The sequence below is a fragment of the Podarcis cretensis genome (assembly GCF_951804945.1).
Source record: "Podarcis cretensis genome assembly, chromosome: 6".
Lineage (NCBI taxonomy): Eukaryota > Metazoa > Chordata > Lepidosauria > Squamata > Lacertidae > Podarcis > Podarcis cretensis.
This window is the reverse complement of record NC_137175.1, coordinates 94,684,358-94,709,418: the sequence shown is the minus strand read 5'-3', so window position 1 is coordinate 94,709,418 and position 25,061 is coordinate 94,684,358. Positions and strand designations below refer to the sequence as shown.

The 25,061-nt window shown below is 45.5% G+C and overlaps 2 long non-coding RNA genes across 3 annotated transcripts; both read right to left on the bottom strand.

Moving 5' to 3' along the window:
- Positions 1-17,299: 17,299 nt before the first annotated feature.
- LOC307219238 lies at positions 17,300-18,830 on the bottom strand. Its single transcript, XR_013840342.1, has 2 exons — positions 18,730-18,830; positions 17,300-18,353 (listed from the first exon to the last, which is right to left on the bottom strand). It is a non-coding gene; the product is annotated as an uncharacterized lncRNA (long non-coding RNA).
- A 5,017-nt stretch (positions 18,831-23,847) lies between these two features.
- On the bottom strand, positions 23,848-24,842 carry LOC307219012. 2 transcript variants are annotated; one of them, XR_013840255.1, is made up of 2 exons: positions 24,583-24,842; positions 23,848-24,095 (listed from the first exon to the last, which is right to left on the bottom strand). It is a non-coding gene; the product is annotated as an uncharacterized lncRNA (long non-coding RNA). The 2 variants fall into 2 exon arrangements; XR_013840256.1 differs by lacking the exon at positions 24,583-24,842 and adding an exon at positions 24,332-24,575.
- Between the last annotated feature and the right edge of the window lie 219 nt (positions 24,843-25,061).

Below are 25,061 nucleotides of genomic sequence, written 5' to 3'. Positions count from 1 at the left end.
CTACTGGTAGACTTTAACTCCTTTTAACCTGCTTGCATCAAACCATTTGCCAACCTGGTGAACTTCAGGTGTTTTGACCTACAACTTTCATCTGCTCTGGGATCTTACGATGCTAGGGACTGATGACTTGGGTGGGTGGGTGGGTATCAAATTGAGGTGGAATTGCAATGAACTGAAGATGGGGTGAAAGGAAAACGACATGCACAAATTTGTCAATTGTTTTTCATGGAAACAGTTCCTAGTCTGGCCAACCAGTCCGTAGAAAGAGCAAAATGGGGGCAAATCCTGGAGGATGGGGCCTTTATTTTATTTTTTAAAAAGATGCTTAACTACTATTGATGCTCCAGGAGGAAAAGGAAGGGTTTGACTATGTATCTCCCCCCTCCAGCTCCCTCCTCCAACAGCTCCTATAGCACCTACTTAGGGGAGAGTCTTTTTTCCTCCTCTTCCTTCCTTAAAAGCTACCGAGCTTTCACTGGACTGTTTTAATAAATATCATCATCATCATCATCATCATCATCATCATCATCGTACTGCCTCCATCATCAGATGCATGAAGTTAAAGGGCCGGATGGCTTGACTTCAAGATATTATAGATCTTTGAAAGATTGGCTAGTACAGCCTTTGAAGGAAGTTTACAACGAAATACTGGAGGGGAAAAAGGCACCAGAGTCGTGGAAAGACTTGCCCAAAGATTAATACCTTTTGGGAGATGATCTATAATGACATGAAAAAGGTATTTAAATATACCTTCCAGAAGAAACTAGAGGCCTTTCTCTTGGGCATGGTCGGCCAATTGGTCCTAAAAGAGGATAGAACTTTCTTTATGTACGCCACAACAGCAGCAAGAATACTCATCGCAAAGTATTGGAAAACACAAGATCCACCCACCCGGGAAGAATGGCAGATGAAGGTGATGGAATACATGGAACTGGCTGAGATGACTGGCAGAATCTGAGACCAAGGAGAAGAGTTGGTAGAAGAAGATTGGAAAAAATTTAAAGTTTATCTTCAGAAATATTGTAAAATTAAGGAATGTTAGGAAGATGTTGGAATAAAATTAGGTGGTTTTAGCAGAAAAGATATAAAGGATTAAGTAAAAATGAATTGTGAAAGAAGAGAATGCAAAATCATAGTATGTTAAGATAAATTATTAAGATAAAAACAAAGATGGAAAGGATTTGCTGAAATATCGAAATGAACTAGAATACAAAAACAGGAGGTGTGAGGAGGTCAAGGAAGTAAGTGAATGAAAGCAAGTGATGTAAAGGTTTGATTTGTTTTTCTTTCTTTTTTTTTCTTTTCTGTTTTTGGATGATGTTTGTTTTATATGTATTGTTCTTTCTTTTTCTTTTTTGACTGTTACTTATATTTTTTTCTTGTAACCTTTTTAAAAATCCTAATAAAAAAAATTATATAAAAAAAAGAAGTTAAAGGTAATGGGATGCGGGTGGCTCTGTGCTCTAAAACACTGAGCCTCTTGGGCTTGCTAATCAGAAGGTTGGCTGTTCGAATCAACCCAATGGAGTGAGCTCCCGTTGTTCTCTCCCAGCTCCTGCCAACCTAGCAGTTCGAAAGCACACCAGTGCAAGTAGATAAATAGGTACAGCTGCGGCGGGAAGGTAAACAGTGTTTCCGTTTGCTCTGGTTTCCGTAATGGTGTTCCATTGCACCAGAAGCAGTTTAGTCCTGCTGGCCACATGACCCAGAAAGCTGTCTGCAGACAAATGCCAGCTCCCTCGGCCTGAAAGCGAGATGAGCGCCACAACCCCATAGTTGCCTTTAACTGGACTTAACTGTCCAGGGGTCCTTTACCTTTTACCTTGCATGAAGTACAGTGGTACCTTGCTTCTCAAACTTAATCCATTCCGGGAATCCGTTCGACTCCCGAAACCGTTCAAAAACCAAGGCGCAGCAGAATCCGAGACCAGGGAGAAGAGTTGGTGGAAGAAGATTGGAAGAAATTTAAAATTTATTTACAGAAATATTGTAAAATTTTTGAATGCTAATGGCATTGAAATGAATTGAAGGGGTTCTAGCAACGAGGTTAAAAATAAGATTAGATGGATAATTAGATAAATTAATTGGACATGAATTTGCTGAATTAATTTTTAACAGGGATACAAAAAAGGGAGATGTGAGGAAGTCAAGAAAATAAGTGAATCAAAGATGAGAAGTAAAAAGAGGGATTTTTGTGTTTTTTCTTCTTTTTAAATGTGTTTTTTCTTTTCTATTTTGAAACTATTTTTCTTTTTTATGTATTTTATAACTTTGTATTTTTGTGTATTTGTTTTTCTTTTCTTGTTTGTTGTTATTTTTAAAACTTTATAAAAAATATTTATATTAAAAAAAAAACCAAGGCGCGGCTTCCGATTGGCTGCAGGGGCTTCCTGCACTCAAGCAAAAGCCACGTTGCAAACCAGAACACTTACTTCTGGGTTTGAGGCATTCGGGAGTCAAGCCATTCAAGTACTAAGGTACTACTGTATTAATGCTAAGTTGGCACGTATACCAACACATGGGTTCAGAGAGAGAGGTGTACAAAGTGAGGTCAGAGAAAAATGAAATGCAAAAAAAAGACAAATAAAAACGGTGATAATTGCATTACAGCTTAAAAGCTTACATCGACCATTTGCAAAGCAGTGTTAATGATAACACCGACATAATGACACTGATCAACTAATTAACACCTGCCGTAGGATTAGCACACCTCTGTTCAGGCCACAGGTGATGGATCTGAAAGGTGTAATTTAGCAGAGTCTCCTTTTGAAGTTCCTTTGTTCAGGAATAGACACTTTAAGGTCAGACAGAAAGAGTCGCCCTTCTGAGAATGCTTACATTTTTCGGATTGTCAGCTAGGCTTGCAGGCAATGGAGCCAAGAAAAGTGGAAGAGAAGGAACGAACTGAAGAGCTACTTCTTTTCTGTCTTTGTTTTTGACAAAGAGCAGGAGGGAAACGTGAGGAGAGAAGGGGGGGGGCAGCTCTCACACCTCTTTAAACCATGGTGATATTCTCGGATCCCTGGCAACGCTTGGGAGAAAGGGAAGGGGCACTGCAGGAGGTTGTGATTGGATTCCTCTTCCCCTTCCTTGGTGAGGAAGTTCTCAGCAGAAAAATGCAAATTATGAGGCTCTCAGAGACACAAAGTTCACTCTAAACTTAAGGGAGGAGTCAAGGGCGGACGCAGGTGGCGCTGTGGTCTAAACCACTGAGCCTCTTGGGCTTGCCAGTCAGAAGGTCAGTGGTTTGATTCCCCGCAACGGGGTGAGCTCCTGTTGTTCTGTCCCAGCTCCTGCCAACTAGCAGTTTGAAAGCACACCAGTGCAAGTAGATAAATAGGTACCACTCCGGCAGGAAGGTAAACTGCGTTTCCGTGTGCTCTGCTTTCCATCATGGTGTTCCATTGCACCAGAAGTTTAGTCCTGCTGGCCACACCACCCGGAAAGCTGTCTGCAGACAAACACTGGTTCCCTCGGCCTGAAAGTGAGATGAGCGCTGCAACCCCATAGTTGCCTTTGACTGGACTTAACCGTCCAGGGATCCTTCACCTTTTACCATGTTATAGAAGGAAGCGCAGCACAGGAATGGCTGAGCTGAGAGGATGCCCTTGAGAAGAGGACAGGTCACATCTGCACGCAACTTTCCTTCCTTGTTGGCTGCGTTTTGTTTAAACCCTACAGTGATAGCTTTTCTTCTCCTTTCCCACAGAAGACGTCTGGGGTTTTCCATCAGTTTATGGACAGATCCTGGGAGCTGCAGTATTTTCTCAGCAACACTGAAACCTGAAGGAAGCTGAGGAACACTCTGTCTCCCGTCTAGAATTTAAAGTGGTCTTCTGCAACCTGACGCCTACAAAATGTTTTGGGCTACATCTCCCACCAGCCTGCCCAGCTCTGCTCACCCAGGATTGGTCGGAATTCCATACGACCAAGCTGCTTCTCCGGTCGAGTCCACCGGAATCTCCTCCAACGTTGATTAACGACCTAAGCCTTTGATGAGGCTGCAGGCACGTTCCCATTACGCAGAGTGTACAAGCAACAGCAGAAGGACGAGAAATATGAGCTACATTGCTGAGTTTTATTTCTAACTACGCAGACAGAAAAGAATAGACATCCTCTCTCTGTGAAAGCAGAGAGGCAACCGGAACAAAGGAATAGGAAACCAGTAATATCAACATGGCAGGGACGCAGGTGGCGCTGTGGGTTAAAGCCTCAGCGCCTAGGACTTGCCGATCGAAAGGTCGGCGGTTCGAATCCCTGCGGCGGGGTGCGCTCCCGCTGCTCGGTCCCAGCGCCTGCCAACCTTGCAGTTCGAAAGCACCTCCGGGTGCAAGTAGATAAATAGGGACCACTTACCAGCGGGAAGGTAAACGGCGTTTCCGTGTGCGGCTCTGGCTTGCCAGAGCAGCGATGTCACGCTGGCCACGTGACCCGGAAGTGTCTCCGGACAGCGCTGGACCAAGAGCCATATTTAATTTGGACCTGGTTTTCACATTTGACGTGCAAACAGTTACCAGTTTCCCCATTTGTTCCAGTTTTAAAGCTAACACACAGGTTTGTTTCCCTGGGAAAAGGAGCAGGGCAAGGGGTAAACCACCCTGAGCCATGCTTTCTAGGCACATGGCAGACTAATTCATGTAAAAGAGCAACGCAAGACGATAGGGACAGAACTAGCCAAATTGTATAGAAATTTATTCATGTATGTGACTACAGCGGCAAGAACGTTACTTGTCCAAAAATGGAAAGAAGAAGTCTCAGCAAAAGAAGAATGGATACAAAAACATAGGGAATATGCAGAAATGGTGGAACCTTCTGGAAAAATAAGAAATCAAGATAAACTTTTAATAAAAGAATGGAAATGGTTCATTGAATATTTATAAACAAACTGTAAACAGATAAGGACATTGGCAGGATTATTGTAATAACCTGCAGTTTTATAACATTATATATTTAAAGTAGATGAATAAATGAGTGAATTAAGTTAATTTGGATATGCTGAAAATATTAAAAAGAAAGGGGGAAGGAAATCAAGATTTTTTTTAAAAAAGATTTTATTTATACTTTTCAAGTTTATACATTTGATAGGTTTTACAATGAATTTAACATTTCAAAATTTGACTTTTGACTGTTTTCAGAAAACCAAATAACTTAAATTTTATGTTTTTGGAAATGTCAGGTACTGCTAAGTAACAAAAACAACAAGATTAATATATAATATAACTGCAAGTAGTTGGCAATCATTTTAATGAATTTTATGTAATTTACAGGGACGTGGGTGGCGCTGTGGGTTAAACCACAGAGCCTAGGGCTTGCCGATCAGAAGGTCAGTGGTTTGAATTCCCGCGACAGGGTTAGCTCCCGTTGCTCGGTCCCTGCTCTTGCCAACCTAGCAGTTGAAAGCACCTCAAAGTACAAGTAAATATGTACCGCTCCGGCAGGAAGGTAAACGGTGTTTCCATGCGCTGCTCTGGTTCGCCAGAAGCGGCTTAGTCCTGCTGGCCACATGACCTGTGCGCCAGCTCCCTCGGCCAATAAAGCGAGATGAGCGCTGCAACCCCAGAGTCATCTGCGACTGGACCTAATGGTCAGGAGTACCTTTACTTTTACCTTTACATATGTCTAGAGGAAATATGTGGCCTTGTCAGTTATATGAACTCTAACCTGGAATATTCAAACAATATTCAATGATGATTATTCGTGATTATACTTTGAAAGAGCAATCAAAAGGTGTTAAGTGTAATATCGCTAATACATTTGTTTGGGGTATGGTGTGGCAAAAATACTTTCTGGGACATGATGCAGGTAAATGTTTGATTATTTTCCACCCAGTGGCTAGTATATGACTAAGTCAGGAATGCCACATCACTGCCCATGGGTGTCTGCTAGGTTGGCAGGGAGCAGGGACCAAGCAACGGGAGCTCACCCCGTCGCGGGGATTCGAACCGCCAACCTACTGATCGGCAAGTCCTAGGCTCTGTGGTTTAACCCACAGCGCCACCCACGTCCCCCTTTACCTTTTGTTGTTGTTGTTTAGTCGTTTAGTCGTGTCCGACTCTTCGTGACCCCATGGACCAGAGCACGCCAGGCACTCCTGTCTTCCACTGCCTCCCGCAGTTTGGTCAAACGCATGCTGGTAGCTTTGAGAACACTGTCCCACCATCTCTTCCTCTGTCATCCCCTTCTCCTTGTGCCCTCCATCTTTCCCAACATCAGGGTCTTTTCCAGGGAGTCTTCTCTTCTCATGAGGTGGCCAAAGTATTGGAGCCTATTACGCATATTACTTACCAGGCAAAACAAAATTATAGTGATTTAACCAAAATAACTTTTGAATTTCCAAATCATATGACAATTTTATAACATGCCTCATTTATCAAATTCGAAAGTTGAACAATTCAACACACTAGTGGTGGACTGTTTTTAACTGGTGGAACATCGCCCTCTCTTGGGCACATGTGGTACTGCGCCAAAGAACGAAGTAGCCACAGCAACAGTTGCCATAGAACGGTTCCTTTTGTTTGAGGAGGGTGGGACGAAAAACCTGGGTGCGGAGACAAACTTGCCATTTAATTTTTTTGTAAACTCAGGGGAAGCATTTCAGCCCTATTCTTGAGTTTTTAAAAAATCATTTAAGGTTTATGATTTCTCTATTTCCTTCTGAGGAAACTGAACAGTTCAGTGAAACGAGGTTTGTAGCCGGCATTCCGTTAAGGCTTTGTTCAATTCTAGGTTTTTCTATTTTTTTCCTTAAACTTTTAAATTTTTGTTATTTACCATATTTTTCACTCTATAGGACGCACTTTCCCCCCTCCAAAAATGAAGGGGAAATGTGTGTGCGTCCTATGGAGCGAATGCAGGCTTTCGCTGAAGCCTGGAGAGGGAGAGGGGTCGGTGCGCACCGACCCCTCTCGCTCTCCAGGCTTCAGGAAGCTCTCCGCAAGCCTTGGGAGCCTGGTGGGAGTGCCCGCTAGGCTCCGAAGACTTGCGGATAGCAGCCTGCAGCCCAAAGTCTGGGGAGCGCGGCGCTGCCCCCGCTCCCAGACTCGTTTTGGGGCTGGGGTCGGAGGAAGCTCAGGCTCCACCCGCCCCAGCCCCGTGGCTAAAAAGGAAGCCAAGACAGCGAGTGGGATCCATCCTGCTTGCTGTCTTGGCCTCTGCCAAAGCCGTGCGCAGCCTCTCCCGGCTGGAGAGATTGTGCGTGGCTAAAGAGGAAGCCAAGACAGCCAGCGGGATGGATCCCGCTGGCTGTCTTGGCTTCTTTGCTCTTTGGGGCTGGGTGGGGGAAATAATTTTTTCCCCCTTTATTCCCCCCCCCAAAAAAACTAGGTGCACACTATGGTCCAGTGTGCCCTATAGAGAGAAAAATAAAGGTAAAAGGTAAAGGTACCCCTGCCCGTACGGGCCAGTCTTGACAGACTCTGGGGTTGTGCGCCCATCTCACTTAAGAGGCCAGGGGCCAGCACTGTCCGGAGACACTTCCGGGTCACGTGGCCAGCGTGACATCGCTGCTCTGGCGAGCCAGAGCCGCACACGGAAACGCCGTTTACCTTCCCGCTGGTAAGCGGTCCCTATTTATCTACTTGCACCCGGAGGTGCTTTCGAACTGCTAGGTTGGCAGGCGCTGGGACCGAGCAGCGGGAGCGCACCCCGCCGCAGGGATTCGAACCGCCGACCTTTCGATCGGCAAGCCCTAGGCGCTGAGGCTTTAACCCACAGCGCCACCTGCGTCCCCTAGAGAGAAAAATACGGTAGTTTAATTCTATAAGACAATACAGTGGTACCTTGCAAGACGAATGCCCCGTAAGACGAAAAACCCGCAAGACGAAAGAGTTTTTCGTTTTTTGAGTTGCTTCGCAAGACGGATTTCCCTATGGGCTTGCTTCGCAAGACGAACACGTCTTGCAAGTTTGTTTCCTTTTTCTTAAAACTATTAATACCCAGGGTGCATTCAGGGGGTGCTGTTGCGACTTGACTTTGAGGAGCAACTCATAGCATGCCGTGTGGTAGCCTTTTTTGAGGTTTTTGAAGACTTTGGTGATTTTTGAAGCTCTTCCAAAATCCGTGCTTCGCAAGATGAAAAATTCACAAGACGAAAAAATTCGCAGAACGAATTAATTTCGTCTTGTGAGGTACCGCTGTATTTCTAGCCAATTACTTCTTGTTTAAGGGATTTTCACGGGATCTGTCAGGCATGGCTTCTACTCTGCCTGCTGTTACAACCACTGCGACTCCTTGAGGTGCCATATAAATAGCAAACTGTACTTAAAGTTTCCTTGAACGAGTCTAAGGGATTATCTGTGTTTCGTTTTCAGGAGCTGTTTAATGGTGGCCTTACAGAAATAATTCTCTTGCAAGCAATCACAGCTCCCTGGCCTTCTTTCCATTGGAGTTAGTTGCCTCCTGTCTCCTTGTGATGCTTCGCACGCCCCTCAACCACACTCAGAAAAGTTTGCTCTTTAGATGGCGGCTTCTCGAATAGAAGCAAGATTCCACAGAATCTTCTCCCCTTTGTGGGTCCTATTGCTATTCCTTTCCTGCTGCATCTTTTATAATAATCCAAATCTTTTCCATCTTCATTACTGTACAGTGGTATCTCGGGTTAAGTACTTAATTCATTCCAGAGGTCCGTACTTAACCTGAAACTGTTCTTAACCTGAAGCACCACTTTAGCTAATGGGGCCTCCTGCTGCTGCCGCGCAGCTGGAGTACGATTTCTGTTCTCATCCTGAAGCAAAGTTCTTAACCTGAAGCACTATTTCTGGATTAGCGGAGTCTGTAACCTGAAGCGTATGTAACCTGAGGTACCACTGTATATCCAAAGTTCACCATTAAACTACAAGTGTTATTCCAACCCCACTAACGATTTTAACTGTTTACAATGGATTATAAATTTTCCCCATTCCTTATAAAAATTTTGGTTTTCCTGATTTCTGATTCTTCTGGTCATTTTTGCCATTTCGGCCTAGTTCATCAGCCTGATCTGCCATTCTTCTCTGGTGGCGACTTTATCTTCTTTCCATCTCTGGGCCAATAATAACTGCACAGCCATGGCCATGTATGTCAATAATAATAATAATAATAATAATAATAATAATAATAATAAAATAAATTTTATTTATATCCCGCCCTCCCCAGCCGAAGCCAGGCTCAGGGCGGCTAACAACAATAAAACAGTACAACAGTGCAACACAACCCAACACTCTAAAAGCATTCATTATAAAATTAATTCAAATCAAACCAATGGCAACCACTGGGCCAGAGCTCTGCAAAGATTGCCGAAGGAGGGAGTCAGGCTGTGCCCTGGCCAAAGGTCTGGTGGAACAGCTCTGTCTTGCAAGCCCGGCAGAAAAATGTCAAGTCCCGCAGGGCCCTAGTCTCTTGTGACAGAGCGTTCCACCAGATTGGGGCCACGGCCGAAAAAGCCCTGGCTCTAGTTGAGGCCAGCCTAACCTGTCTGTGGCCTGGGACCTTCAAGATGTTTTTATTTGAAGACCGTAAGTTTCTCTGTGGGACATACCAGGAGAGGCGGTCCCGTAGGTACGAGGGTCCTAGGCCGTATTGACTTTTCTGCTCCCTTGGGATTTTTTCTGTTGTTAAAACGATCTAATTTCTGACTTATTTATAGCGTCCCCCCTCCCCCCGTGTTCAGATCCTAGAATGGCTGGGGCAACCCAGTCAGACAGGTGACATATAAATAAATTGTTGTTGTTGTTAGATGTAAGAGTGCTAGTACATTTTTGCACGTGGCCCCATAGGATGCCATGCCAGCCCCTCCTGAGGTGGGGAATGCCCTTTGCCATGCTACCTGCTACCTCCAGGTCTTCTGACGTCCTTTGGCATCGCTTGTCTCCCTTGTCCTGCCTTTGACTCTTGCAATAAAGAGTCAAATACAATCATACCTCGGGTTACAGATGCTTCAGGTTGTGTTTTTTCAGGTTACGGACCAGCCGAAACACAGAAGTACCGGAACGATCGGTGGAAGAAGACTGGAAAAAGTTTAAAGACTATTTACGGAAATATTGTAAAATTAATGAATGCTAGGAAAATGTTGGAATGAAGTTATATGGCTTTAGTAGAAATGTTATAAGGAATTAAGGATAGATAGATTATTAATGTATTAAAGGGAAAAAATAAGGTTAGAATGTGTTAAGATAAATTACAGGACAGAAAACAGAGGAAGATGGAAAGGAATTGCTGAAACAGTTAATCAAAGTGGAATGCTAAAAGGGAGGTGTGAGGAGGTTGCTGAAACAAGTGAATGAGAGACAAGATACTGAAAGTACTGGATGTGTTTTAAATTGTGTTTGTTGTGTTTTGTTAATTTAATATTTTAGTGTTAGTGTTATGTAGTGTTTTTGTTTTTGTATTGTATTGTATTGTTTTGTTTAACTCTTTTTTTTCTTTGTAGTTTTTAAAATGTCTATATATATATATATATATATATATATATATATATATATATATAAAATAATTTTTATTAACTGGCCAATCACATCAAATTAAATCACATCATATAAATTCCGAATTACAAAGCCAAATTTTTAAATTTTGTTGGGGGAACCCATACTTCAAGATCCAAAGGGGAATTCAGATCATCTTCTTATTACTGCGTTAATGTCCAAATCAGTCCCAATCAGTCCAAACGAAGTTCATAATTCTATCCAGTCTTATCTTGGTGTTGCCACATCATATCTTGTTCGTATAGTTTCTCTTTTTCCTTTACGATCTCTTCTGTTAGTCTCCTTAAGCCGATAGCAAGTGTAATAATCCTGTGTGGATTTCCCGTTCCTTCACTAAGTCCAGATGGTTTCCATATATCTCCTTCGTAGATAACATCACTTTATCCATCGTAAATTTTGGCATTTGTCGCTCTTAAGTCCCACCGAGGAGTTGATTCACGATATGTAAACAACTCTATTTCTCTCTTTCTCCTCCCAGACCCAAGAGCTCCCACAATGCCTCACAAAATGGCGAACGGCATTTTTTCCTGACTGCGTCACTCCAAAACTCTTAGCTTTCCAGCTTCATCTTGAAACATTGCTTTGGATCGAAAGTTTATCTCCACACAGCCTTAAATCCACAGCTTAAGTCCTTAATTTCTGACTCATTAGGGGAGGGGGATTCTTGTTAAATCACATAAAAAGGTAGAGGCAGGTTTTTTCCCCCCTCCCCCCTCAGTCATTACCGTATCTTGACGTTCTTCTCGTATTTTATTGTTGTCTTGTTATCAGAGATCTCTTCTGTCAGCAGTATTTACTCCCCTTTTTCCTTGATGTATGTGCAATTAATCATGTCCAAATTATTTCTTTTAAAGATCATTGCAACCAGCGGAGCGAATCGGGGACGGCGTCAAGGAGTGCCGAAAATCCCACAGGAGGGCTTTGTGCCTAGTGCCCCCACCCCCACAAATTCGGGGGTGGTATAGGGCACAGCAGGCAAGGGCCGCCCCCCCCCATAATCCTGGGGGGGTTAAGGAGGCTAATTACCCCCATCATAGCCTCCAAATTACCTCGTGTGGGTCGGAGAGATGTTATTGTCAGCCATCTTCCGATGCGCCACCTAGTGGCCCCCCTATATATATATATATTAAAAGAAATACCGGAACAAGTCGCTTCCGGCTTTTTGGGGTCGTGCATGCACAGAAGCGCTAAATCACACTTTGCGCATGCACAGAAGTGCCTAATCGCAATCTGCGCATGTGCAGATGCGCCACTGCGGGTTGCGAATGCTGCGGGTTGCGAACGTGCATCCCACACTGATCACGTTCGCAACTGAAGCGTCCACTGTACACGGGTAGGCAAACTAAGGCCCAGGGGGCCGGATCTGGCCCAATTGCCTTCTAAATCTGACGGTCCAGGAATCAGCGTGTTTTTACATGAGTAGAATGTGTCCTTTTATCTAAAATGCATCTCTGGGTTAATTGTCTTGCCTGGTGTTTTTGCATGAGTAGAAAGTGTGCTTTTATTTAAAATGCATCTCTGGGTTACTTGTGGGGCATAGGAATTCATTCATCCCCCCCCCCAAAAAAAATATATAGTCTGCCCGTCCAAGGTCTAAAGGACAGTGGACTCACCCCTTGCTGAAAAGGTTTGCTGACTCCTGGTCAAATCCAACCCGGATTGCTCTCCCAGATTCTGCGATTGGCAGCTTGGCTCAGCTGGTAGCCAGTCAGTAACTGCAGGGAGTTGTAGTTAGAGCAGCACGGCTGCCCAGAGCACAGACACTTCTGCCAAATGCTTCTTTTTGGAACTGTCGCCATCACCAGGCGAAACAGTTGGGTTTCCGTAACACATGCCTAAAGCTTTACATCTGTGATGGGCATGGATGTTCTGAGTTGGGCCACCAGGTGGCACTGCAGGCCACACTCCAGCTGCTGCTGCTGCTGCTGCTACAGGTGCCAGTAAGTCTCACATTTTCAACCTCTTCTTCCTCCATTGCACTGGCTAAATGATTCATTGCTGGACTCCCATCGCTGAGGCCAAATGTACCTTTACCGAGCAAAATATCCTTTCGAATTATACACCCAGCACACGGAACCTGACAAAGGGGCAATATGAGTGGACTCTCTGTGCCCTTACCACAGCAAAAAGACGGATACTGGTGAGTTGGAAAAATAAAAATGCGTCTCCCTTCTATGATTGGATTGAAGACTTATACAAACTCACAACATATGAACAACCTGCAGATAAACACAGACTTGCCATGGACAAATTCAATGATACAGTGGTACCTCGGGTTAACATACGCTTCAGGTTACAGACTCTGCTCACCCAGAAATAATACCTTGGGTTAAGAACGTTGCTTCAGGATGAGAACAGAAATCGTGCTCCGGCGGCGTGGCAGCATCGGGAGGCCTCATTTGCTAAAGTGGGGCTTCAGGTTAAGAACAGTTTCAAGTTAAGAACAGACCTCCAGAACGAATTCAGTTCTTAACCTGAGGTACCACTGTACATGGAATCCATTCTTTCAAATACTGTTCTTCTTTGGTGATCATTTGTAGCCGAGTAATACTGTCTTCTGCGAACCCGGTCTTAACAGTGAGTCCGTAAGTGACTGTGGAGGCCAATTCTGGATCCCCACGTCCTTCCACAGTGGGGACATTGGATTCCGGGTGGGAGTTGATCACTGTGAGGGTTTGCCAAGCGTGCCTTCCTCCTAGTGTGTTTCTCCCTTGCATCCTGAGTTCGAGCGTCTTCAAAGCACATGACACCTTTGGTAAAAGCTGTTCTCTAATTGGGGCGCTCGCAGGATAGTGTTTCCCAGTTGTCGGTGTTTATACTACATTTTTAAAGATTTGCCTTGATAGAGTCTTTAAACCTCTTTTGTTGACCACTAGCATTACACTTTCCATTTTAAAGTTTGGAATAGAATAGTTTCTTTGGAAGACAATAATCAGGCATCTGAACAACATGACCAGTCCAATGAAGTTGATGTTGAAGAATCATTGCTTCGACACGGGTGATCTTTGCTTCTTCCAGTACAGTTATACCTCATGTTACGTTTGCTTCATGTTACCTTTTTTCAGGTTGGGTCCTGCGGCGACCTGGAAGTACCGGAAAGGGTTACTTCCGTGTTTCGCCACTCGCGCATGCGTAGAAGCACTAAATCGTGTCAACATGATTCATGGTGTCAACATGACTGTGATGTGTTACAAGTCATTAACTCCAAGCCTCATGGCCATGCCTCAGAAAACACAAACCACCCCAGCTTTTCAGAGCTGCCTATCGTGGCTTTAATCTTTGTGCATTGCTACACCTGATGGCTGAACCGTAGAAAGCACTGACTTTTATATATCTATTTTCACTGCCAAATGTTGCAGGGGGCCATTTTCCGCAGTTTGGCGCTGCTTTAGAGTTAATTGGATGACGTCAGGTTTTCGGTTAGAGCGCCAAAGGCTCATTTCGTGGGGCGCTGTGAAACGTGCGGTTTTCACTGCTAAACATTGCACGGGCCATTTTGCCAGTGCTTGGCGCAGGAATCCCTTTCCCGTAATATCTTATACATTTTAGACAGCACTTTTACATTATGCAACAGGGCTCTCTCCAGTTGTGATATTTAGCAAAATCTTGATCCTGAGGGTTAGGTCGCCGAGGGCTGATTTTGTGGGGTGCAGGAAAACATAGTGTTTTCACTGCCAAATGTTGCATGGGGCCTTGTTACAGCATATGGCTCTGCTTTGGAGTTAGTCGGACAACCCCAGAGTTTTGGCGAAATCTTGAAACTACTGTTTAGTGTGCTGATGGCTCATTTTTTTTTTTGGGGGGGGGGGGTGGAGCTGTGAAACGTATTTTTACATGGGCTCTTCCTGGAGTTTGGCACCGCTTTGGCGTTAATCGGTAAGGGTGTTGAGGGCTCATATTGTGGGGTGCTGTGAAACGTAGTTTTTTCACTGCCAAATGTCACATGGGGCCTTCTCCAAGCACGGTTTAGGGCAGTGTTTCCCAACCTTGTGCCTCCAGCTGTTTTTGGACTACAATTCCCATCATCCCTTGCCACTGGTCTTGCTAGTCAGGGATGATGGGAGTTGTAGTTCAAAAACAGCTGGAGGCACAAGGTTGGGAAACACTGGTTTAGGGAGAGTGCTTGGATGAAGAGAGCAGGCCGGACAGACGATGCCCAGGCATTACTGTGAGTCCATTATGGGACCCATGAAACCACTAGTTTCTTCAGGGCAAATAGCACTCATTATAAGAAATAGGACAATCATGACTCAGGATTGTTAGACAGGTGAAAGGGGTTGATTTCAATGACCAGTCATGTAAGAGGAGCTGCTTAGTTAAAAACTGGCAGCTGAGCGCACCAAAAGTTACCCCGTTCCTGCAGTTTTATGGATCTACATATGACCAGAAAGGCTACAGCTGACCAGCTCTCCATTTGTTTAGAGTCACCTTGGACTAAATTTTTGAGTGGCTCCCATTTTGCTATGATACCCTCAAGGCAAGGGTGTGTGAGAGGCGTTCTCCTTGCCAGGTGGCAATTGGCTCCACAGCCCCACCAAGAGCGGGGGAGGGAGGGCTCTGGCCAATTACTCCCATCCCTTCTGGCAGCAAGGCAGCCTTGGATGTCTTCTCACTGATCACAGTGAGGGCAGAATAAGGATTGCCTCCTGTCCTGATCCCAGCACTGAATCAGTTTGGCGCCATCCAGAAAAGGCAGCTGTGAACCAGATGTATCGCTCAGCCTTCCTGGTCTGTCAGTTTTCTGCTGCTTCTGCAATCCTGCAGGGGAAGTGGAACAGGATGAAAAAAGCTGAGGTTTTATTGGGTTGGTGGGAGCCAGAGCTCAGCAAAAGTGGGAGGGCAACAGGTTCCTGATTCCAGAGCTATGAGAAGTGTCTGTGCATATATGCAGCCATGGAGGACATCCTAGGACCATTTAAAACTTCTTCAGGGCATTCCCACAGCAATGGCAAATGTCCCCCTTCCGAACAGAACAAATGAGAACGAATCTGACACAGGGATACATCCCACTGCCAATGTAAATGTCACTAGAGTTGCTAACAAGTGAGTAGGCCCACTCAGGAGTGGCAATGAGAGGGATATTCAGCCAATGACTAGCTTTTCAGCTGGCACCCAAGACAGAGGTCCCATTTAACCTGATAACTAGCTGGCCAGTTGGCCAGCCAACCATGTAGCTAGGCATGGTTACAGCTAGCACTCTCTTCCCCCTGATGTAGTGCAAAGTTTCCTTCCTGAGCTAAATGGTTGTCTTAACCACAGTGGCTCCATTTCCCCTCCACCCTCTGCATACCAGCTGCTGGCAATCACAGGTGGGCAGAGTGCTGCCATGCTCAGGTCCTGCTTGGAGTCTTCCCACAGGCATCTGGTTGGCTCTGTGAGAACAGGGTGCTGTACTACATAGGCCATTGGTCTGATCCAGCAGCCAGGCTCTTCTTGTGCTCTGAAACAGAAAATCATTTACAGTGGTACCTCTGGTTGCGAACGGGATCCGTTCCAGAGGCCCGTTCGCAACATGAAAAGCCCGCAACCTGAAGCACCATATCTGCGCAGGTGCGCAGCACGACTTGGTGTTTGTGTGCATGCGCGAAGCACAATTTAGCGCTTCTGCGCATGCACGAGTGGCAAAACCCAGAAATAACCCTTTCCGGTACTTCTGGGTCACCTCAGGATGCATCCTGAAAAAAAAAATGTATCATGAAGCAAACGTAACATGAGGTCTGCAATTTAGGTCTGCAGTCCCAGATTTCATTAATTTCATTAATTTCAGTAAAGATGTGCGGTTGCCAATGGAGCTTCAGGAGTCACTGGCTGCACAAGCCGAAGCCCAGAGACAGGCCAAAGTGAGGGTAAGGCAATACACTGACACGGTATGTTTTTTATTACTGGAAGCTACGGGCAGGAGGGAGCTATGGGAGAGAGATGCTGTCCTCCCAAGCTTGCTTCTCTCCAGGTCTCATCAGACAAGCGTTGGCCATGGTTCTGCCTGCATCTCACAGCACATGGGAGTGGGTCACCGGTCAAAACTAATTCTGTTGGTTATCCAGCTTTGGTTAATCTAAAGCAGGCACCCCCAAACTCGGCCCTCCAGATGTTTTGGGACTACATCTCCCATCATCCCTAGCTAACAGGGCCAGTGGTCAGGGATGATGGGAACTGTAGTCCCAAAACTACTGGAGGGCAGAGTTTGGGGATGCCTGATCTAAAGCAATGAGCTCTTCTTGTTTGTAGTAGTTAATTTTTAGGTACTTAATGTAAATTCATTTCCTTTGGTTGGAAACCTAAGAGATGGAGGAGGTACAACATGAAGGCTGTTTGGGAGCTGCACTGGAAAACGGAAGCTCCAGGCTGTTTCAATTCTACGCAGCACAAGAATGAAATAAATTTCTTCCACGCTAACCCTGCATGCTTTCCTTTGAGCTGTCGGAAACAAAATGGAAATTGAAGTGATGTGGCACCCAGGAAAATATCACCACATGTAACACACTTCAAAACATCCAATATAAAGTCAGGTAATGTGACTTTATATTGACTTTTCTTCCTTTAATGGATTATCCAGAGATTGGGAACATCCAAATCCATTGACAGGGGAGTATGGGCTGCCACTTGAATGAGATATTGTCTGGGTGCTTCCCCTTATAAGCCAGTTGTTCCCCTGTGGTAGGAATTAATTACAAGTTTCTTTTCAATATCCCCCCCCCCCATTTTATTATTTTTTTATAGGAAAACAGTGCTATTTTACTAAAAAAGGAAAAAAAATCACTTATCCCTGCCCTCCTCCGTATAGGAACAAATGCTGACCAATAAGAGGAAATTACCTCAGGAAGAAACAAACACCCAGAACCTGCACATAAGTAGTATCTAATTAACACTGGAGGGCTTTTACTCAGTTGAACTTGCTTCTGAGGAAACATTAGAGGTGGTTTTTGGCCTCGAGGGTGAGCATTCAATGTAGCACTATTTTATGTGCTGTGCAGAACCTGTTTTCGTTAGCTGACAAACAGCGTTGCTTCTACAACACTGAAGGGCACCATTATGGAAGGAACCACAGGCGGTACTCAACAAAGTTTTACTCAGGGCAGACCTATTGAGATTCTTGAACCCATCAAAGTTAGTCCCATTGATACCAAGGGGTCTACTCTGAGTAAACCTTCGTTGCCTCCTGCCCCAAAGGAAGATCATCTAAATACCTTGTGTTCTAGGTCATAGCTGCTGAAGGAGAAAAGGCTGCTTCCGAATCGCTGAAGGTGGCAGCAGAGGTGCTTTCCCACACACCAGCCGCCCTCCAGCTCCGCTACCTTCACATGCTGCAAAGCCTGTCTGCCGAGAAGCCGTCCACCTTTATTCTTCCTTTCCCCCTTGACCTCATGAATCCTTCATCAATAGACAACATGAAATCCACAGGCTGCAACCGCTCTTCAGATATCGCCAGCAACCCAGAGGCTCCTAAGGCGAAGGATTCTCCAATGTTGTAGGACTAAACCAGGTGCAGCATCTAGGCCTCTCTGTCCAGCTCCTCAGGCTGCAACCCATTGCCTAGTCCACAATTCGTACCCGCCTGCTTTGCACCCTCCTGAAGTGTTTTTGCCTGGCTGAAATGTGCCCTTGAACTCACCTGGATGGAGGGTGAGAGAGGGGATGTTAGTCTGTGTAGGAACTGCCTGCTGAATGAAGGTAAAATCTGTAGCTGTTGCTCTGCCCGCATTTGCCCTGGGCCCCATTCACTACGAGAATGCGGCCCCTTGGAGACTGCTTATGAGGCAATGTGGCCTTTGGTCTGAAAACATTTTGCCACTCGACTACAGCAATTCAGCAGAAGAATCTGCAGAATCTGCATTTCAAACTGTAGCTGATGTAGTCATGGTTGATCCTCTATTGGGCCCCCTGTAATTAAATCTGCTTAAACTTTTAAACAGGGACGCAGGTGGCGCTGTGGGTTAAAGCCTCAGCGCCTAGGGCTTGCCGATCGAAAGGTCGGCGGTTCGAATCCCTGTGGCGGGGTGCGCTCCCGCTGCTCGGTCCCAGCGCCTGCCAACCTAGCAGTTCGAAAGCACCTCCGGGTGCAAGTAGATAAATAGGGACCGCTTACCAGCGGGAAGGAAAACGGCGTTTCCATGTGCGGCTCTGGCTCGCCAGAGCAGCGATGTCACGCTGGCCACGTGACCCGGAAGTGTCTCCGGACAGCGCTGGCCCCTGGCCTCTTAAGTGAGATGGGCGCACAACCCCAGAGTCTGTCAAGACTGGCCTGTACGGGCAGGGGTACCTTTACCTTTACCTTAAACTTTTAAACGGCTGAACTAAGAGGTCAGCAGCTGGGCTACATATGATGAGGGCGGCTGCTTTGCCACCAAGTGTATAAAACAGGGAATTGCAGCCCAGCCCAGTTTTTTCAAATGTGTACAGTGGTGCCCCGCAAGACGAACGCCTCGCAAGACGGAAAACCCACTAGACGAAAGGGTTTTCCGTTTTGGAGGCGCTTCGCAAAACGAATTTCCCTATGGGCTTGCTTCGCAAGACGAAAATGTCTTGCGAGTTCCTGCAGATTTTTTTTCCTTCCCCCCCTTTTTCTAAGCCGCTAAGCTGCTTATCAGCTGATCCGCTAAGCCAATAAACCGCTAAAAGCCGCTAAAAGCCGCTAAAAGCCGCTAAGCCGCTAATAGCGCTAATCCGCTAAGCCGTCAATGGGCTTGCTTCGCAAGATGAAAAAACCGCTAGACGAAGAGAATCGCGGAACGGATTCTTTTCGTCTTGCGAGGCACCACTGTATTTGTTTCTTTCCACATTGTATTTTAGATGCACAGTCAAAGCTTGCTAGGTGTCTAACCACCCCCATGTGATATTATTCCCAGTTAAGATCCAATACCGAGTTCAAATTATTATTCTGCTGAAAAGCTCACTGGGTGGCCCTGAACCAGTCATAATTGCTCAGCAGAGACATCACCTTGCCAACAAAGGTCCATATAGTAAAAGCTATGGTTTTCCCAGTAGTGATGTATGGAAGTGAGAGCTGGACCATAAAGAAGGCTGATTGCCAAGGAATTGATGCTTTTGAATTATGGTGCTGGAGGAGACTCTTGAGAGTCCCATGGACTGCAAGAAGATCAAACCTCTCCATTCTGAAGGAAATCAGCCCTGAGTGCTCACTGGAAGGACAGATCGTGAAGCTGAGGCTCCAATACTTTGGCCACTTCATGAGAAGAGAAGACTCCCTAGAAAAGACCCTGATGTTGGGAAAGATGGAGGGCACAAGAAGAAGGGGACGACAGAGGACGAGATGGTTGGATAAGTGTTCTTGAAGCTACCAGCATGAGTCTGACCAAACTGTGGGAGGCAGTGGAAGACAGGAGGGCCTGGCGTGCTCTGGTCCAGGGGGTCACGAAGAGTCAGACACAACTAAATGAATAAACAACAACAACAGGGACGGAGAAAGTTAATGCATGCTTCCTTTTAACATCTTGGATTAAGGGCAGGGTAATAAGCTCACCCTTTGGGCGTTCCTGTTCTCTAGTCATTCCATTCCTTGTCCCTATTTCGAAAGGCAGGTATATTGCAAGATACGAAGATAAGAACTTTTGGTGGTGGAGAGCAAGAAGCTTAAGGCCCCCCACCTCCTTGGGCCTGAAAATGGTGTGTCCTGCCTGAGGCAGTTCACAGAGTGAAAGTGAGCAGCACAGCACAAACGAAGTTTGGGAACTTGCTGCGAAAGCTCTTTGCTGTCTGTTTGCTTTAATTGTTAATTGGCTCAGGGAGTAGCCCTCCCTTCCGTCTATCATTAAAGCCAACAGAGGTGGACACCATCTGTGCCTCTTTCAGCAGAGGGACAAGGATTGGGCTGGGCCTGGACAATGCAGGCTGGCAGTTCCATCAGCAGCCCAAGAGTCTCAGACTCAGGAGAGACGATTTAGTGGAAGGAGCAAAAAAACAAATGGGTGGTTTCTTCCGAGCGCAAGGAAAACACAGGAAGACCGGAGTGGGGCTTCCTCACAAACACAACTTGAGCTTAGCCCTTGTTCTGTTCTGTTGTTCCCATCAAAACGAAAGAAAAACTTTGAACACAAAATGGCAAATTCTGCAAAAGAAGAAACTCAAGCTAGTCAACAAATTCATCTAACGTGTGCTAAATCCGAGGTATATTCAGGGCCAGGTGGAACCTTCTTACTTGATCAGCTCTTGCTAAGAGCTTTTAGAACGGTAAATTTTGTCTCCTGTTCTTCTTGTCAGCCTCACTGCTACTTGTTTTAGTATTTTTCTGGTTTTTACGTGCTCTGATATTATGTGAACTTTGTTAACATCACCCTTGGAGACTCTGGGCTGAAAAGCAGCCTATTATATTTTTTATGGTAATAATAATAATAATAATAATAATAATAATAATAATAATAATAATAAAATAAATAAATAAAATCTGAATGTGCAAATTTCCTTTCTTCCTTTAACAATTTTAGTGGGTGGAGTGTGCTTCCTTTCTCCGGCACTGGCCTCTGGTATTAAAAAACATTTCTAAAATAAGCAAACAGGCATTATTTCCTATAATTTCCTATATATTTCCTTTTAGAAGACATCTGAAGGCAGCCCTGTTTAGGGAAGCTTTTAATGAGTGATGCACTATTGTATTTTAATATTTTGTTGGAAGCCACCCAGAGTGGCTGGGGAAACCCAGCCAGATGGGTGGGGTATAAATAATAATAATAATAATAATAATAATAATAATAATAATATTTTAATTTTTTATTATTGCAAGGCTCCTTCATCTCTGACTACCACCATGGTCCCTCGCTTGCCTTCATTGCAGTTGCCCAGCTTTTGGGGCAGGATTAAAGCTACAGCAACCAAAGCAGTTTGGGAGGAAAAGCACTCCAGCCTCAGTGATGTTGCATTTCCTCCAGCATCTATATTAATCTCATTTTAAATGAAGTCTCCAACTGAGCAGCACATGGAGCACCTATAGCTCAGTGGTGCAGCCATTTCATGCATTTCCAATTAAAAGGATCTTGGGGAACAGGGAACAGAAGACACTTCTGCTTGTGATCTAGAGAGCTGTTGCCACTGAAAATAGAGAATGCTGTGTCAGATCAGGGGCAGAATTTGGTATGATGTGCTGAGCAAAAACAAAATTTAGTGCCTCCTCCAGTATTTCTCTCCCCTCCCTCGCCTTCTGTTCTGCGCATGCTCTCAAGTGCACTATGTCACAGTTGTGGCAACTCAATCGCCTGTCTGACCAGGGCTTAACTGTGAGTAGGCAACCAAATAAATACAGGTCTTAGTAACATTGCTATTTTGCAACCATTCAGTTCAATGCCCTGTGTCGGGAAACTGCCTGCACCGATCTAGATCTGGCACCGGTCAGATGAACCAATTATACAAAGCAGCTTCCTACGTTCTCTGCAGAAAGGAAAGTGGAACGTGCTTAAATAAATCAAGCTGCATTTCTGCTCATTTCTGCTAGATGGCGGCTTTTGGCCATGATTTTACAATGCCATGAACAGGTGTGCGCAGCCAAACTTTGGCTTACTCTGCTTTCCTGTTCAAAATACCATGCTAGCTCTTATTTCCCCCTGAAGGAAGAATGGGGTGGCAATGAGGCAGAAGACGGTTCAACAAAGGGGCAAAATATGTTCCCCTATGAAGACACATTTCTTCAGAAAAGGCTGTAGAACAGATGCAGTGTTGGGACAGAAAAAGTACTGATACCAGATCAGTCTAAAATATTTGGTAAGTCACCTTCCATTCACAAAGGATCAGGGTTTCACAAGTGCCATTAGCAACCACCAATCTCTTCCTGATGACTTGTGAAAAAGGACAGCAGCCGTGACCCTCCCTCCCACAGAGAACTTGGAAGTTGTGAGGGAGTCTCTCGCTTCATAATAGGGACTACCAAGTCCCATCATCCCTGACCGTTGGTCCTGCTAGCTGATGGGAGTTGTAGTCCAACAACAGCTGGGAACCCAAGTTTGAGGAAAAACTGTAGGACCTTCCTCTTCCCTGAGTCCTCCAGCACAGGTACAGGATCTGGGTAAAGTAATAAATCAGGATCGCATCTTGTGACAAGGTAAGAGCGTCTCAGAAGCAGTTAGATTCCATCTGGCTGGTTCTAAGTGTCTCCAAAGCATGGTGTGATGTGAGTGAATAGCCTGCACTTTGCAGAAGATTCCACAGCTAGACGAGCCTTCTTTCTGTTTACTTCAGGCTTTATGAGTAGCCAGGAACAGTGGAAGTCTCTCACTGCTTCTGTCAACTTCAATACCTGCATGAGATTAGGGAACTATCCCTCCCTGCTCTTTGGAAGGCGGGGCTTGTTCATTCACCTTGTGCTATGCTTGGGAGACATTTGGAAGTGCTGCTTCTAAGTCTCCTACCTTACATAAACAAAGAGAACTACAGTGGTACCTCTGGATGCGAACGGGACCCATTCCGGAGCCCCGTTCACATCCTGAAGCGAACGCAACCCGCATGTGCACAGGTCGCGATTCACTGCTTCCGCGCATGTGCGCCACGTCATTTTGAGCGTCTGCGCATGCGGCGAAACCCGGAAGTAATGCTTTCCGTTACTTATGGGTCGCCACAGAGCGCAACCGAAAAACATTCATCCCGAAGCATATTTAACCCAAGGTATGACTGTACTAAGGGATGCGGGTGGCACTGTGGGCCGGTTCCCTCAGCCAATAAAGCGAGATGAGCGCCGCAACCCCAGAGTCGGTCACGACTGGACCTAATGGTCAGGGGTCCCTCTACCTTTACCTTTAGTACTAGAGTACTAGAGAACTTGAGGGAAGGGAATCATGCCAAGTTATTAAAGGTAAAGGTAAAGGGACCCCTGACCATTAGGTCCAGTCGCGGACGACTCTGGGGTTGCGGCACTAATCTCGTTTTATTGGCCAAGAGAGCCGGTGTACAGCTTCTGGGTCATGTGGCCAGCATGACTAAGCCACTTCTGGTGAACCAGAGCAGCGCACGGAAACACCGTTTACCTTCCTGCCAGAGCGGTACCTATTTATCTACTTGCACTTTGACGTGCTTTCGAACTGCTAGGTGGGCAGGAGGAGGGACCAAGCAATGGGAGCTCACCCCGTCGCATGGATTCAAACCGCCGACCTTTCGATGGGCAAGCCCTAGGCTCAGTGGTTTAACCCACAGCGCCACCCGCGCCCTGTGCCAAGTAATTACCGGATACTAAAGCCTCTGGTCTAAGACACTCCCAATGCATCTACTAGTGAAAAACTCCTAAGACGGATCGAGTGTTCTTTTTTGGGGGAGGGGAGTTCAAACAAAACCCCCAAATATTTCCTATTGAGTTATTCTTAAATTCAACCTGTATAGGTAAATACAGTGAAATATCAGGGCAACTCCAACCTAGACCTTGAATATGTTCTACATAAATAACAGAAACTGGGAATCAATCCCACTTGGTTGAGTTAACTCCTTTCCATGTACTGAACCAATAGTTTAACAGAGCTGGGAGAATTCCAAGTAGCCACTAATGCACAACCCTCCATCTGTGTCCAGTGCCAGCTACAAGCAGGAGCCAAATGCCTTCTGGAGATCACCCTCCTCTTCAGCGTTTGGGCTTGGGGAATTTCTTCGTTCGTGGCTTAGGAGTGCTGGGCTGTGAAGGTGATTCAGTTTGCTCCTTAACGACAACTTCTGCAACGACAGATACACAGCAAGAAGCACTTAAACACTTACATTGTCAACACCTAGACAATATGAGAACTAGTAGCTCAGAGAAACCTCATACTCTACTCTGCGACAAGTCCAGGTTTCACCTCAAGCATAGCCTTGAGGGAATCAAGACCAAACCCAGCTGCCCAAAGAATGGTTATGAAAAGCATTTGCATCCACAAACCCATGTTTGTCATTTCCACACTTCATAAGTATACCTGTTCTCAGTGGGAACCTCATCCATAGTGGGAATATTCCAACAGAGCATTATGTGCTCAACCCCACTTATTTCAATGATCTAAGACACACCGATCTCTGACATGTACACAGTACTTTGACAGTTCAGAGTAAATCAATAATCCTGATACGACCAGTATCACGCTGCAGATGAGCAGCTTAGGCTGATAAAAGCTTGCTCCGCCCACCAATTGGGTTAGGTAAGAGTTCAACTGGGGACTTCCATACTCACATTCTTAGCCAGTGCAATGCAGTTTGCTTCTTCAGCTCCCTGGGTTGGTTCATAACATGCATCTTCATTACTTCATGATTGCAGGATCAAGTGAATTATGACATGTGAATTATGACATTATTAAGCAATGAAGAACTTTCCTTTCACCCCACAACACACTGCTTTTCAACAGAAACATCACCTATTCAGGCCAGAGCTAGCAGATTGAGGATGCATAATGGGCTGTGCAACCTCAGCAATGCAGATGGAAGAATGGTCTTCTTCTTTGACGATCACTCGTAGCTGAGTAAGATTGTCTTCCATGAACACGGTCTCAACAGTGAGTCCGTAAATGACTGTGGAGGCCAATTCCAGATCCACACGTCCTTCCACAGTGGGGACATAGGTTTCTGGGCAGGAGTTGATCACAGTGTGGATTTGCCAAGCGTGCCTTCCTCTTAGCACGTTTCTCCCTTGCGTCCTGAGTTTGAGTGTCTTCA